At 47.3% G+C, this 14,067-nt stretch overlaps 22 non-coding genes across 22 annotated transcripts; all 22 read right to left on the bottom strand.

Moving 5' to 3' along the window:
• Nucleotides 1-278: 278 nt before the first annotated feature.
• TRNAP-AGG (transfer RNA proline (anticodon AGG)) lies at nt 279-350 on the bottom strand. Its single transcript has one exon. It is a non-coding gene; the product is annotated as a tRNA-Pro (tRNA).
• An 887-nt stretch (nt 351-1,237) lies between these two features.
• Nucleotides 1,238-1,309, bottom strand: TRNAP-CGG (transfer RNA proline (anticodon CGG)). The gene has a single exon. It is a non-coding gene; the product is annotated as a tRNA-Pro (tRNA).
• A 936-nt stretch (nt 1,310-2,245) lies between these two features.
• TRNAL-CAA (transfer RNA leucine (anticodon CAA)) lies at nt 2,246-2,357 on the bottom strand. The gene is made up of 2 exons: nt 2,320-2,357; nt 2,246-2,291 (listed from the first exon to the last, which is right to left on the bottom strand). It is a non-coding gene; the product is annotated as a tRNA-Leu (tRNA).
• Nucleotides 2,358-2,645: 288 nt separating this feature from the next.
• On the bottom strand, nt 2,646-2,718 carry TRNAV-AAC (transfer RNA valine (anticodon AAC)). Its single transcript has one exon. It is a non-coding gene; the product is annotated as a tRNA-Val (tRNA).
• Nucleotides 2,719-3,104: 386 nt separating this feature from the next.
• On the bottom strand, nt 3,105-3,176 carry TRNAP-AGG (transfer RNA proline (anticodon AGG)). The gene has a single exon. It is a non-coding gene; the product is annotated as a tRNA-Pro (tRNA).
• A 429-nt stretch (nt 3,177-3,605) lies between these two features.
• Nucleotides 3,606-3,678, bottom strand: TRNAV-UAC (transfer RNA valine (anticodon UAC)). Its single transcript has one exon. It is a non-coding gene; the product is annotated as a tRNA-Val (tRNA).
• Nucleotides 3,679-4,063: 385 nt separating this feature from the next.
• TRNAP-CGG (transfer RNA proline (anticodon CGG)) lies at nt 4,064-4,135 on the bottom strand. Its single transcript has one exon. It is a non-coding gene; the product is annotated as a tRNA-Pro (tRNA).
• A 936-nt stretch (nt 4,136-5,071) lies between these two features.
• On the bottom strand, nt 5,072-5,183 carry TRNAL-CAA (transfer RNA leucine (anticodon CAA)). The gene is made up of 2 exons: nt 5,146-5,183; nt 5,072-5,117 (listed from the first exon to the last, which is right to left on the bottom strand). It is a non-coding gene; the product is annotated as a tRNA-Leu (tRNA).
• Nucleotides 5,184-5,471: 288 nt separating this feature from the next.
• TRNAV-AAC (transfer RNA valine (anticodon AAC)) lies at nt 5,472-5,544 on the bottom strand. Its single transcript has one exon. It is a non-coding gene; the product is annotated as a tRNA-Val (tRNA).
• Nucleotides 5,545-5,930: 386 nt separating this feature from the next.
• Nucleotides 5,931-6,002, bottom strand: TRNAP-AGG (transfer RNA proline (anticodon AGG)). Its single transcript has one exon. It is a non-coding gene; the product is annotated as a tRNA-Pro (tRNA).
• Nucleotides 6,003-6,431: 429 nt separating this feature from the next.
• TRNAV-UAC (transfer RNA valine (anticodon UAC)) lies at nt 6,432-6,504 on the bottom strand. Its single transcript has one exon. It is a non-coding gene; the product is annotated as a tRNA-Val (tRNA).
• A 385-nt stretch (nt 6,505-6,889) lies between these two features.
• Nucleotides 6,890-6,961, bottom strand: TRNAP-CGG (transfer RNA proline (anticodon CGG)). Its single transcript has one exon. It is a non-coding gene; the product is annotated as a tRNA-Pro (tRNA).
• Nucleotides 6,962-8,287: 1,326 nt separating this feature from the next.
• On the bottom strand, nt 8,288-8,360 carry TRNAV-AAC (transfer RNA valine (anticodon AAC)). Its single transcript has one exon. It is a non-coding gene; the product is annotated as a tRNA-Val (tRNA).
• An 887-nt stretch (nt 8,361-9,247) lies between these two features.
• On the bottom strand, nt 9,248-9,320 carry TRNAV-UAC (transfer RNA valine (anticodon UAC)). Its single transcript has one exon. It is a non-coding gene; the product is annotated as a tRNA-Val (tRNA).
• Nucleotides 9,321-9,705: 385 nt separating this feature from the next.
• On the bottom strand, nt 9,706-9,777 carry TRNAP-CGG (transfer RNA proline (anticodon CGG)). Its single transcript has one exon. It is a non-coding gene; the product is annotated as a tRNA-Pro (tRNA).
• A 936-nt stretch (nt 9,778-10,713) lies between these two features.
• Nucleotides 10,714-10,825, bottom strand: TRNAL-CAA (transfer RNA leucine (anticodon CAA)). Its single transcript has 2 exons — nt 10,788-10,825; nt 10,714-10,759 (listed from the first exon to the last, which is right to left on the bottom strand). It is a non-coding gene; the product is annotated as a tRNA-Leu (tRNA).
• Nucleotides 10,826-11,113: 288 nt separating this feature from the next.
• TRNAV-AAC (transfer RNA valine (anticodon AAC)) lies at nt 11,114-11,186 on the bottom strand. Its single transcript has one exon. It is a non-coding gene; the product is annotated as a tRNA-Val (tRNA).
• Nucleotides 11,187-11,572: 386 nt separating this feature from the next.
• On the bottom strand, nt 11,573-11,644 carry TRNAP-AGG (transfer RNA proline (anticodon AGG)). The gene has a single exon. It is a non-coding gene; the product is annotated as a tRNA-Pro (tRNA).
• Nucleotides 11,645-12,073: 429 nt separating this feature from the next.
• Nucleotides 12,074-12,146, bottom strand: TRNAV-UAC (transfer RNA valine (anticodon UAC)). The gene has a single exon. It is a non-coding gene; the product is annotated as a tRNA-Val (tRNA).
• Nucleotides 12,147-12,531: 385 nt separating this feature from the next.
• TRNAP-CGG (transfer RNA proline (anticodon CGG)) lies at nt 12,532-12,603 on the bottom strand. Its single transcript has one exon. It is a non-coding gene; the product is annotated as a tRNA-Pro (tRNA).
• Nucleotides 12,604-13,539: 936 nt separating this feature from the next.
• TRNAL-CAA (transfer RNA leucine (anticodon CAA)) lies at nt 13,540-13,651 on the bottom strand. The gene is made up of 2 exons: nt 13,614-13,651; nt 13,540-13,585 (listed from the first exon to the last, which is right to left on the bottom strand). It is a non-coding gene; the product is annotated as a tRNA-Leu (tRNA).
• A 288-nt stretch (nt 13,652-13,939) lies between these two features.
• Nucleotides 13,940-14,012, bottom strand: TRNAV-AAC (transfer RNA valine (anticodon AAC)). Its single transcript has one exon. It is a non-coding gene; the product is annotated as a tRNA-Val (tRNA).
• Nucleotides 14,013-14,067: the final 55 nt, after the last annotated feature.

Genomic DNA, 14,067 nt, shown 5'->3' with positions numbered 1-14,067 from the left:
TGCAGAGATATCAGCCAACATGCTTGCAATTAGACGTATTAAAAATTTACTTATGCAGGCATCGACAGACAAATATCTGATGCCTAAATGCCAGCAAGTACAGCTTGGGAAAGCATCACCTGGGACACACACAGACTAAGCATGAAGGCAGAAAAAGCATGGATATCCGTTTTTCTTCTGAGGTTCAAAATAATTTGTGCAACAATGCGCCGAGTGTAATGAGAAATAGTCAGGCATTGTGAGTTTTGAGTAGGATTCGTATGTTTACCTCTAAAAAAGGGCTCATCCGGGATTTGAACCCGGGACCTCTCGCACCCTAAGCGAGAATCATACCCCTAGACCAACGAGCCGAGGCACACAAGAGTCACCTTTTGCACCAGCTCCGGGGGTTATTGGCAGCGAGTCGGTGAATGCTTCACCCAAAGCAAGCAACTGCACATGCTGCTCTCTTCTGCAATATGGTTGCTGTCTTTTCCATGGCCGTCATCGAACAAGAAATGAAAATGCCTCCATCCTTCAGACATTTTGTTTGCTCTAGGTGTATGCTCTCGGTGAGGACAATAAAACAATTTCTGCTCTCATGCCTTGCTTTCATCAAGTAGGCCCACCCTTCAGTACAAAAGGACGTGCAAACGAATGGCGCAAACTATCGTCACTTCTCTTTTTGAGCTGTCACTGATGCCCCTGGAGCACAGTACGTCACGCTGGCGAGGGATAGACAGCTTCCATTATCTCAGCTTTCCTATAAGTTGAGAGAGTAAATGCAAACAATAAGCTGCTGTTTCTGCCCGGTCTCGAGCCAGGGACCTTTCGCGTGTAAAGCAAACGTGATAACCACTACACCACAGAAACAGATACTCTGGCAGCAATCTTCTTGGCATGTAGTGGGCTGGAAAGCACAGACCAAGGGCCAATGTCCATGAAGCTCAACGTTGGACCCTCCTTACCCGATCTCTTTCTTTGGAAGAAAGGAACGAGGACCACTTTTATTCCAAAAGGCGATTTTAAAACCATACCTGAAATCACACTAGAAAAACACTTTGAATTTAATGTTCCTACACTGATGGTCCACCCCAGAAAAGCAGTTGCAAAGAAGTCCGGCACTGAAATTCTATACGCCAAAAGTGGGAAACAGCGTGCAGGGAAAGGAACTTTCTCACCACACACGGCGTCTTATAGCATTGAAAAGAAGAAATGGTCCTATATAATAAGCAGCCTAAAAATAATTCCACAGCTTGGGCTCGTCCGGGATTTGAACCCGGGACCTCTCGCACCCGAAGCGAGAATCATACCCCTAGACCAACGAGCCTGATTCCCGAGTCGGCAATTTGAACAATTTCTGATGCGTCTTTCAGAAACAAAGCAGTGCTATTTGGCTGCTCTCTCTCTATGTGAGCCACACAAAGTCATGTTTCTCTCAAGATGTTGTTTTTTTCACTCTTGCAAGGAAGGGATCAGCCGATATCCTAGCTGCCAGTGAGCAGAAAAAAGGCACTGATGAGAACTGCAGGCACTTTCTGGCACTTGTACTTCTCTGCAAGTCCTGGACCCTTGCCCCATAAACTTCCACCCCAGAAGCAAGGGAGGGCCTGCCAATTCTTGCTCCTAAGAAAGAGGCGTTTGATTCTTGGATTCAAACACGCTCACTCAGCGCTCGATCAGGCGAGATCAGGTGAGATTTATATGAGTGGCTCGCAGGACTGAAACACTCACCTGGGAGACCCAGGGTGGCTGAATTCCCAGAATGGTCATTGTTGGGCAAGTCACCTCCTTTCCTCCTGCCTCAATCTAGAATTGGCTGCAAATCACAAGATAGAGTTCAATGTCCATGTGTACTGCCTACTCCCAGCTACCTCTCTGTCTTCCTTATGTAAATTAAAATTCGCAAGGGGTGACCAATGACAATCTGCTCCTCCCACATAACCAGGAAGCCCTGTTGAACATGTCTGCCTGTGTTGTTGCAGGGACAGTGCCTTCTCCGCCCAAAAGGTGGCAGGAGAGCCTCACAACAAAGATAGGATCAACTGCTTAGTGAGAAACCAGCACGGCAGTTAGTGTGATGGAGTGCAAATTTAACGGAAGTTGTGCCTGAGGTGTCCCTTCCAGGAATACATGGAATTGTGATTGAGGGCCCAGCCTGATCGTTGGTGGATTTCTCGTCATATGTTACAGGTCCGTGCAAAGATTGTGGCGTGTGGGGAATGCACTGCAAAAAACAGGAAGATTTAAGGGTGTAAAAGAGACCTGTCAGAAGTGGGATTTGAACCCACGCCTCCATGAGGAGACCAGAAGTCTCAGTTGCACTGAAGATCAAGCTCTCTTGAGTCTGGCGCCTTAGACCACTCGGCCATCCTGACAGCCCTGGCTATGTACAGGTCTGACTCTTCTGTCTGCACTTGCCAATGTTTGCACTTACAGCGTTCACAGCAATGTCACAGGTGTAAAGGCCCCACAATACAACATGGCATGATAAAAAAAAAGCTAGGCACAAGAGCGACCACTGATGGATGCGGATTACTTTGTTTCGTCTTGCAAAAGTAAAGGAAGTTTCCCACGGCTCGCTGGGTTCATGGACCGCCTCTTCTTAAGCTTGCATTGAGATAATAAGGTTTTAGAGGGTGCACATAAAAGCAGCTCATGCACAGTGTTTCTGCCCGGTCTCGAACCGGGGACCTTTCGCGTGTTAGGCGAACGTGATGACCACTACACTACAGAAACTAACTTGCTGTGTTTTACTGTTAGAGCAAGGTTCCTCTCAAGGATTCTCTCTACTTCTATTCTGCTTTATCAGCAGCCACTCAGAAAGCGAGGAGCAAGTGTGAAAACTGCAGAGATATCAGCCAACATGCTTGCAATTAGACGTATTAAAAATTTACTTATGCAGGCATCGACAGACAAATATCTGATGCCTAAATGCCAGCAAGTACAGCTTGGGAAAGCATCACCTGGGACACACACAGACTAAGCATGAAGGCAGAAAAAGCATGGATATCCGTTTTTCTTCTGAGGTTCAAAATAATTTGTGCAACAATGCGCCGAGTGTAATGAGAAATAGTCAGGCATTGTGAGTTTTGAGTAGGATTCGTATGTTTACCTCTAAAAAAGGGCTCGTCCGGGATTTGAACCCGGGACCTCTCGCACCCTAAGCGAGAATCATACCCCTAGACCAACAAGCCGAGGCACACAAGAGTCACCTTTCGCACCAGCTCCGGGGGTTATTGGCAGCGAGTCTGTGAATGCTTCACCCAAAGCAAGCAACTGCACATGCTGCTCTCTTCTGCAATATGGTTGCTGTCTTTTCCATGGCCGTCATCGAACAAGAAATGAAAATGCCTCCATCCTTCAGACATTTTGTTTGCTCTAGGTGTATGCTCTCGGTGAGGACAATAAAACAATTTCTGCTCTCATGCCTTGCTTTCATCAAGTAGGCCCACCCTTCAGTACAAAAGGACGTGCAAACGAATGGCGCAAACTATCGTCACTTCTCTTTTTGAGCTGTCACTGATGCCCCTGGAGCACAGTACGTCACGCTGGCGAGGGATAGACAGCTTCCATTATCTCAGCTTTCCTATAAGTTGAGAGAGTAAATGCAAACAATAAGCTGCTGTTTCTGCCCGGTCTCGAACCAGGGACCTTTCGCGTGTAAAGCAAACGTGATAACCACTACACCACAGAAACAGATACTCTGGCAGCAATCTTCTTGGCATGTAGTGGGCTGGAAAGCACAGACCAAGGGCCAATGTCCATGAAGCTCAACGTTGGACCCTCCTTACCCGATCTCTTTCTTTGGAAGAAAGGAACGAGGACCACTTTTATTCCAAAAGGCGATTTTAAAACCATACCTGAAATCACACTAGAAAAACACTTTGAATTTAATGTTCCTACACTGATGGTCCACCCCAGAAAAGCAGTTGCAAAGAAGTCCGGCACTGAAATTCTATACGCCAAAAGTGGGAAACAGCGTGCAGGGAAAGGAACTTTCTCACCACACATGGCGTCTTATAGCATTGAAAAGAAGAAATGGTCCTATATAATAAGCAGCCTAAAAATAATTCCACAGCTTGGGCTCGTCCGGGATTTGAACCCGGGACCTCTCGCACCCGAAGCGAGAATCATACCCCTAGACCAACGAGCCTGATTCCCGAGTCGGCAATTTGAACAATTTCTGATGCGTCTTTCAGAAACAAAGCAGTGCTATTTGGCTGCTCTCTCTCTATGTGAGCCACACAAAGTCATGTTTCTCTCAAGATGTTGTTTTTTTCACTCTTGCAAGGAAGGGATCAGCCGATATCCTAGCTGCCAGTGAGCAGAAAAAAGGCACTGATGAGAACTGCAGGCACTTTCTGGCACTTGTACTTCTCTGCAAGTCCTGGACCCTTGCCCCATAAACTTCCACCCCAGAAGCAAGGGAGGGCCTGCCAATTCTTGCTCCTAAGAAAGAGGCGTTTGATTCTTGGATTCAAACACGCTCACTCAGCGCTCGATCAGGCTCGATCAGGCGAGATTTATATGAGTGGCTCACAGGACTGAAACACTCACCTGGGAGACCCAGGGTGGCTGAATTCCCAGAATGGTCATTGTTGGGCAAGTCACCTCCTTTCCTCCTGCCTCAATCTAGAATTGGCTGCAAATCACAAGATAGAGTTCAATGTCCGTGTGAACTGCCTACTCCCAGCTACCTCTCTGTCTTCCTTATGTAAATTAAAATTCGCAAGGGGTGACCAATGACAATCTGCTCCTCCCACATAACCAGGAAGCCCTGTTGAACATGTCTGCCTGTGTTGTTGCAGGGACAGTGCCTTCTCCGCCCAAAAGGTGGCAGGAGAGCCTCACAACAAAGATAGGATCAACTGCTTAATGAGAAACCAGCACGGCAGTTAGTGTGATGGAGTGCAAATTTAACGGAAGTTGTGCCTGAGGTGTCCCTTCCAGGAATACATGGAATTGTGATTGAGGGCCCAGCCTGATCGTTGGTGGATTTCTCGTCATATGTTACAGGTCCGTGCAAAGATTGTGGCGTGTGGGGAATGCACTGCAAAAAACAGGAAGATTTAAGGGTGTAAAAGAGACCTGTCAGAAGTGGGATTTGAACCCACGCCTCCATGAGGAGACCAGAAGTCTCAGTTGCACTGAAGATCAAGCTCTCTTGAGTCTGGCGCCTTAGACCACTCGGCCATCCTGACAGCCCTGGCTATGTACAGGTCTGACTCTTCTGTCTGCACTTGCCAATGTTTGCACTTACAGCGTTCACAGCAATGTCACAGGTGTAAAGGCCCCACAATACAACATGGCATGATAAAAAAAAAGCTAGGCACAAGAGCGACCACTGATGGATGCGGATTACTTTGTTTCGTCTTGCAAAAGTAAAGGAAGTTTCCCACGGCTCGCTGGGTTCATGGACCGCCTCTTCTTAAGCTTGCATTGAGATAATAAGGTTTTAGAGGGTGCACATAAAAGCAGCTCATGCACAGTGTTTCTGCCCGGTCTCGAACCGGGGACCTTTCGCGTGTTAGGCGAACGTGATGACCACTACACTACAGAAACTAACTTGCTGTCTTTTACTGTTAGAGCAAGGTTCCTCTCAAGGATTCTCTCTACTTCTATTCTGCTGAATCAGCAGCCACTCAGAAAGCGAGGAGCAAGTGTGAAAACTGCAGAGATATCAGCCAACATGCTTGCAATTAGACGTATTAAAAATTTACTTATGCAGGCATCGACAGACAAATATCTGATGCCTAAATGCCAGCAAGTACAGCTTGGGAAAGCATCACCTGGGACACACACAGACTAAGCATGAAGGCAGAAAAAGCATGGATATCCGTTTTTCTTCTGAGGTTCAAAATAATTTGTGCAACAATGCGCCGAGTGTAATGAGAAATAGTCAGGCATTGTGAGTTTTGAGTAGGATTCGTATGTTTACCTCTAAAAAAGGGCTCGTCCGGGATTTGAACCCGGGACCTCTCGCACCCTAAGCGAGAATCATACCCCTAGACCAACGAGCCGAGGCACACAAGAGTCACCTTTTGCACCAGCTCCGGGGGTTATTGGCAGCGAGTCGGTGAATGCTTCACCCAAAGCAAGCAACTGCACATGCTGCTCTCTTCTGCAATATGGTTGCTGTCTTTTCCATGGCCGTCATCGAACAAGAAATGAAAATGCCTCCATCCTTCAGACATTTTGTTTGCTCTAGGTGTATGCTCTCGGTGAGGACAATAAAACAATTTCTGCTCTCATGCCTTGCTTTCATCAAGTAGGCCCACCCTTCAGTACAAAAGGACGTGCAAACGAATGGCGCAAACTATCGTCACTTCTCTTTTTGAGCTGTCACTGATGCCCCTGGAGCACAGTACGTCACGCTGGCGAGGGATAGACAGCTTCCATTATCTCAGCTTTCCTATAAGTTATAAGAGTAAATGCAAACAATAAGCTGCTGTTTCTGCCCGGTCTCGAACCAGGGACCTTTCGCGTGTAAAGCGAACGTGATAACCACTACACCACAGAAACAGATACTCTGGTAGCAATCTTCTTGGCATGTAGTGGGCTGGAAAGCACAGACCAAGGGCCAATGTCCATGAAGCTCAACGTTGGACCCTCCTTACCCGATCTCTTTCTTTGGAAGAAAGGAACGAGGACCACTTTTATTCCAAAAGGCGATTTTAAAACCATACCTGAAATCACACTAGAAAAACACTTTGAATTTAATGTTCCTACACTGATGGTCCACCCCAGAAAAGCAGTTGCAAAGAAGTCCGGCACTGAAATTCTATACGCCAAAAGTGGGAAACAGCGTGCAGGGAAAGGAACTTTCTCACCACACACGGCGTCTTATAGCATTGAAAAGAAGAAATGGTCCTATATAATAAGCAGCCTAAAAATAATTCCACAGCTTGGGCTCGTCCGGGATTTGAACCCGGGACCTCTCGCACCCGAAGTGAGAATCATACCCCTAGACCAACGAGCCTGATTCCCGAGTCGGCAATTTGAACAATTTCTGATGCGTCTTTCAGAAACAAAGCAGTGCTATTTGGCTGCTCTCTCTCTATGTGAGCCACACAAAGTCATGTTTCTCTCAAGATGTTGTTTTTTTCACTCTTGCAAGGAAGGGATCAGCCGATATCCTAGCTGCCAGTGAGCAGAAAAAAGGCACTGATGAGAACTGCAGGCACTTTCTGGCACTTGTACTTCTCTGCAAGTCCTGGACCCTTGCCCCATAAACTTCCACCCCAGAAGCAAGGGAGGGCCTGCCAATTCTTGCTCCTAAGAAAGAGGCGTTTGATTCTTGGATTCAAACACGCTCACTCAGCGCTCGATCAGGCGAGATTTATATGAGTGGCTCGCAGGACTGAAACACTCACCTGGGAGACCCAGGGTGGCTGAATTCCCAGAATGGTCATTGTTGGGCAAGTCACCTCCTTTCCTCCTGCCTCAATCTAGAATTGGCTGCAAATCACAAGATAGAGCTCAATGTCCGTGTGTACTGCCTACTCCCAGCTACCTCTCTGTCTTCCTTATGTAAATTAAAATTCGCAAGGGGTGACCAATGACAATCTGCTCCTCCCACATAACCAGGAAGCCCTGTTGAACATGTCTGCCTGTGTTGTTGCAGGGACAGTGCCTTCTCCGCCCAAAAGGTGGCAGGAGAGCCTCACAACAAAGATAGGATCAACTGCTTAATGAGAAACCAGCACGGCAGTTAGTGTGATGGAGTGCAAATTTAACGGAAGTTGTGCCTGAGGTGTCCCTTCCAGGAATACATGGAATTGTGATTGAGGGCCCAGCCTGATCGTTGGTGGATTTCTCGTCATATGTTACAGGTCCGTGCAAAGATTGTGGCGTGTGGGGAATGCACTGCAAAAAACAGGAAGATTTAAGGGTGTAAAAGAGACCTGTCAGAAGTGGGATTTGAACCCACGCCTCCATGAGGAGACCAGAAGTCTCAGTTGCACTGAAGATCAAGCTCTCTTGAGTCCGGCGCCTTAGACCACTCGGCCATCCTGACAGCCCTGGCTATGTACAGGTCTGACTCTTCTGTCTGCACTTGCCAATGTTTGCACTTACAGCGTTCACAGCAATGTCACAGGTGTAAAGGCCCCACAATACAACATGGCATGATAAAAAAAAAGCTAGGCACAAGAGCGACCACTGATGGATGCGGATTACTTTGTTTCGTCTTGCAAAAGTAAAGGAAGTTTCCCACGGCTCGCTGGGTTCATGGACCGCCTCTTCTTAAGCTTGCATTGAGATAATAAGGTTTTAGAGGGTGCACATAAAAGCAGCTCATGCACAGTGTTTCTGCCCGGTCTCGAACCGGGGACCTTTCGCGTGTTAGGCGAACGTGATGACCACTACACTACAGAAACTAACTTGCTGTGTTTTACTGTTAGAGCAAGGTTCCTCTCAAGGATTCTCTCTACTTCTATTCTGCTGTATCAGCAGCCACTCAGAAAGCGAGGAGCAAGTGTGAAAACTGCAGAGATATCAGCCAACATGCTTGCAATTAGACGTATTAAAAATTTACTTATGCAGGCATCGACAGACAAATATCTGATGCCTAAATGCCAGCAAGTACAGCTTGGGAAAGCATCACCTGGGACACACAGAGACTAAGCATGAAGGCAGAAAAAGCATGGATATCCGTTTTTCTTCTGAGGTTCAAAATAATTTGTGCAACAATGCGCCGAGTGTAATGAGAAATAGTCAGGCATTGTGAGTTTTGAGTAGGATTCGTATGTTTACCTCTAAAAAAGGGCTCGTCTGGGATTTGAACCCGGGACCTCTCGCACCCTAAGCGAGAATCATACCCCTAGACCAACAAGCCGAGGCACACAAGAGTCACCTTTCGCACCAGCTCCGGGGGTTATTGGCAGCGAGTCGGTGAATGCTTCACCCAAAGCAAGCAACTGCACATGCTGCTCTCTTCTGCAATATGGTTGCTGTCTTTTCCATGGCCGTCATCGAACAAGAAATGAAAATGCCTCCATCCTTCAGACATTTTGTTTGCTCTAGGTGTATGCTCTCGGTGAGGACAATAAAACAATTTCTGCTCTCATGCCTTGCTTTCATCAAGTAGGCCCACCCTTCAGTACAAAAGGACGTGCAAACGAATGGCGCAAACTATCGTCACTTCTCTTTTTGAGCTGTCACTGATGCCCCTGGAGCACAGTACGTCACGCTGGCGAGGGATAGACAGCTTCCATTATCTCAGCTTTCCTATAAGTTGAGAGAGTAAATGCAAACAATAAGCTGCTGTTTCTGCCCGGTCTCGAACCAGGGACTTTTCGCGTGTAAAGCGAACGTGATAACCACTACACCACAGAAACAAATACTCTGGCAGCAATCTTCTTGGCATGTAGTGGGCTGGAAAGCACAGACCAAGGGCCAATGTCCATGAAGCTCAACGTTGGACCCTCCTTACCCGATCTCTTTCTTTGGAAGAAAGGAACGAGGACCACTTTTATTCCAAAAGGCGATTTTAAAACCATACCTGAAATCACACTAGAAAAACACTTTGAATTTAATGTTCCTACACTGATGGTCCACCCCAGAAAAGCAGTTGCAAAGAAGTCCGGCACTGAAATTCTATACGCCAAAAGTGGGAAACAGCGTGCAGGGAAAGGAACTTTCTCACCACACACGGCGTCTTATAGCATTGAAAAGAAGAAATGGTCCTATATAATAAGCAGCCTAAAAATAATTCCACAGCTTGGGCTCGTCCGGGATTTGAACCCGGGACCTCTCGCACCCGAAGCGAGAATCATACCCCTAGACCAACGAGCCTGATTCCCGAGTCGGCAATTTGAACAATTTCTGATGCGTCTTTCAGAAACAAAGCAGTGCTATTTGGCTGCTCTCTCTCTATGTGAGCCACACAAAGTCATGTTTCTCTCAAGATGTTGTTTTTTTCACTCTTGCAAGGAAGGGATCAGCCGATATCCTAGCTGCCAGTGAGCAGAAAAAAGGCACTGATGAGAACTGCAGGCACTTTCTGGCACTTGTACTTCTCTGCAAGTCCTGGACCCTTGCCCCATAAACTTCCACCCCAGAAGCAAGGGAGGGCCTGCCAATTCTTGCTCCTAAGAAAGAGGCGTTTGATTCTTGGATTCAAACACGCTCACTCAGCGCTCGATCAGGCGAGATCAGGCGAGATTTATATGAGTGGCTCGCAGGACTGAAACACTCACCTGGGAGACCCAGGGTGGCTGAATTCCCAGAATGGTCATTGTTGGGCAAGTCACCTCCTTTCCTCCTGCCTCAATCTAGAATTGGCTGCAAATCACAAGATAGAGTTCAATGTCCATGTGTACTGCCTACTCCCAGCTACCTCTCTGTCTTCCTTATGTAAATTAAAATTCGCAAGGGGTGACCAATGACAATCTGCTCCTCCCACATAACCAGGAAGCCCTGTTGAACATGTCTGCCTGTGTTGTTGCAGGGACAGTGCCTTCTCCGCCCAAAAGGTGGCAGGAGAGCCTCACAACAAAGATAGGATCAACTGCTTAGTGAGAAACCAGCACGGCAGTTAGTGTGATGGAGTGCAAATTTAACGGAAGTTGTGCCTGAGGTGTCCCTTCCAGGAATACATGGAATTGTGATTGAGGGCCCAGCCTGATCGTTGGTGGATTTCTCGTCATATGTTACAGGTCCGTGCAAAGATTGTGGCGTGTGGGGAATGCACTGCAAAAAACAGGAAGATTTAAGGGTGTAAAAGAGACCTGTCAGAAGTGGGATTTGAACCCACGCCTCCATGAGGAGACCAGAAGTCTCAGTTGCACTGAAGATCAAGCTCTCTTGAGTCTGGCGCCTTAGACCACTCGGCCATCCTGACAGCCCTGGCTATGTACAGGTCTGACTCTTCTGTCTGCACTTGCCAATGTTTGCACTTACAGCGTTCACAGCAATGTCACAGGTGTAAAGGCCCCACAATACAACATGGCATGATAAAAAAAAAGCTAGGCACAAGAGCGACCACTGATGGATGCGGATTACTTTGTTTCGTCTTGCAAAAGTAAAGGAAGTTTCCCACGGCTCGCTGGGTTCATGGACCGCCTCTTCTTAAGCTTGCATTGAGATAATAAGGTTTTAGAGGGTGCACATAAAAGCAGCTCATGCACAGTGTTTCTGCCCGGTCTCGAACCGGGGACCTTTCGCGTGTTAGGCGAACGTGATGACCACTACACTACAGAAACTAACTTGCTGTGTTTTACTGTTAGAGCAAGGTTCCTCTCAAGGATTCTCTCTACTTCTATTCTGCTTTATCAGCAGCCACTCAGAAAGCGAGGAGCAAGTGTGAAAACTGCAGAGATATCAGCCAACATGCTTGCAATTAGACGTATTAAAAATTTACTTATGCAGGCATCGACAGACAAATATCTGATGCCTAAATGCCAGCAAGTACAGCTTGGGAAAGCATCACCTGGGACACACACAGACTAAGCATGAAGGCAGAAAAAGCATGGATATCCGTTTTTCTTCTGAGGTTCAAAATAATTTGTGCAACAATGCGCCGAGTGTAATGAGAAATAGTCAGGCATTGTGAGTTTTGAGTAGGATTCGTATGTTTACCTCTAAAAAAGGGCTCGTCCGGGATTTGAACCCGGGACCTCTCGCACCCTAAGCGAGAATCATACCCCTAGACCAACAAGCCGAGGCACACAAGAGTCACCTTTCGCACCAGCTCCGGGGGTTATTGGCAGCGAGTCTGTGAATGCTTCACCCAAAGCAAGCAACTGCACATGCTGCTCTCTTCTGCAATATGGTTGCTGTCTTTTCCATGGCCGTCATCGAACAAGAAATGAAAATGCCTCCATCCTTCAGACATTTTGTTTGCTCTAGGTGTATGCTCTCGGTGAGGACAATAAAACAATTTCTGCTCTCATGCCTTGCTTTCATCAAGTAGGCCCACCCTTCAGTACAAAAGGACGTGCAAACGAATGGCGCAAACTATCGTCACTTCTCTTTTTGAGCTGTCACTGATGCCCCTGGAGCACAGTACGTCACGCTGGCGAGGGATAGACAGCTTCCATTATCTCAGCTTTCCTATAAGTTGAGAGAGTAAATGCAAACAATAAGCTGCTGTTTCTGCCCGGTCTCGAACCAGGGACCTTTCGCGTGTAAAGCAAACGTGATAACCACTACACCACAGAAACAGATACTCTGGCAGCAATCTTCTTGGCATGTAGTGGGCTGGAAAGCACAGACCAAGGGCCAATGTCCATGAAGCTCAACGTTGGACCCTCCTTACCCGATCTCTTTCTTTGGAAGAAAGGAACGAGGACCACTTTTATTCCAAAAGGCGATTTTAAAACCATACCTGAAATCACACTAGAAAAACACTTTGAATTTAATGTTCCTACACTGATGGTCCACCCCAGAAAAGCAGTTGCAAAGAAGTCCGGCACTGAAATTCTATACGCCAAAAGTGGGAAACAGCGTGCAGGGAAAGGAACTTTCTCACCACACATGGCGTCTTATAGCATTGAAAAGAAGAAATGGTCCTATATAATAAGCAGCCTAAAAATAATTCCACAGCTTGGGCTCGTCCGGGATTTGAACCCGGGACCTCTCGCACCCGAAGCGAGAATCATACCCCTAGACCAACGAGCCTGATTCCCGAGTCGGCAATTTGAACAATTTCTGATGCGTCTTTCAGAAACAAAGCAGTGCTATTTGGCTGCTCTCTCTCTATGTGAGCCACACAAAGTCATGTTTCTCTCAAGATGTTGTTTTTTTCACTCTTGCAAGGAAGGGATCAGCCGATATCCTAGCTGCCAGTGAGCAGAAAAAAGGCACTGATGAGAACTGCAGGCACTTTCTGGCACTTGTACTTCTCTGCAAGTCCTGGACCCTTGCCCCATAAACTTCCACCCCAGAAGCAAGGGAGGGCCTGCCAATTCTTGCTCCTAAGAAAGAGGCGTTTGATTCTTGGATTCAAACACGCTCACTCAGCGCTCGATCAGGCGAGATCAGGCGAGATTTATATGAGTGGCTCACAGGACTGAAACACTCACCTGGGAGACCCAGGGTGGCTGAATTCCCAGAATGGTCATTGTTGGGCAAGTCACCTCCTTTCCTCCTGCCTCAATCTAGAATTGGCTGCAAATCACAAGATAGAGTTCAATGTCCGTGTGAACTGCCTACTCCCAGCTACCTCTCTGTCTTCCTTATGTAAATTAAAATTCGCAAGGGGTGACCAATGACAATCTGCTCCTCCCACATAACCAGGAAGCCCTGTTGAACATGTCTGCCTGTGTTGTTGCAGGGACAGTGCCTTCTCCGCCCAAAAGGTGGCAGGAGAGCCTCACAACAAAGATAGGATCAACTGCTTAATGAGAAACCAGCACGGCAGTTAGTGTGATGGAGTGCAAATTTAACGGAAGTTGTGCCTGAGGTGTCCCTTCCAGGAATACATGGAATTGTGATTGAGGGCCCAGCCTGATCGTTGGTGGATTTCTCGTCATATGTTACAGGTCCGTGCAAAGATTGTGGCGTGTGGGGAATGCACTGCAAAAAACAGGAAGATTTAAGGGTGTAAAAGAGACCTGTCAGAAGTGGGATTTGAACCCACGCCTCCATGAGGAGACCAGAAGTCTCAGTTGCACTGAAGATCAAGCTCTCTTGAGTCTGGCGCCTTAGACCACTCGGCCATCCTGACAGCCCTGGCTATGTACAGGTCTGACTCTTCTGTCTGCACTTGCCAATGTTTGCACTTACAGCGTTCACAGCAATGTCACAGGTGTAAAGGCCCCACAATACAACATGGCATGATAAAAAAAAAGCTAGGCACAAGAGCGACCACTGATGGATGCGGATTACTTTGTTTCGTCTTGCAAAAGTAAAGGAAGTTTCCCACGGCTCGCTGGGTTCATGGACCGCCTCTTCTTAAGCTTGCATTGAGATAATAAGGTTTTAGAGGGTGCACATAAAAGCAGCTCATGCACAGTGTTTCTGCCCGGTCTCGAACCGGGGACCTTTCGCGTGTTAGGCGAACGTGATGACCACTACACTACAGAAACTAACTTGCTGTCTTTTACTGTTAGAGCAAGGTTCCTCTCAAGGATTCTCTCTACT

The sequence above is a fragment of the Triturus cristatus genome, chromosome 10 (genome assembly GCF_964204655.1).
Source record: "Triturus cristatus chromosome 10, aTriCri1.1, whole genome shotgun sequence".
In the NCBI taxonomy this organism is placed as follows: Eukaryota; Metazoa; Chordata; class Amphibia; order Caudata; family Salamandridae; genus Triturus; species Triturus cristatus.
This window is presented reverse-complemented; position numbering and strand designations above follow the sequence as displayed.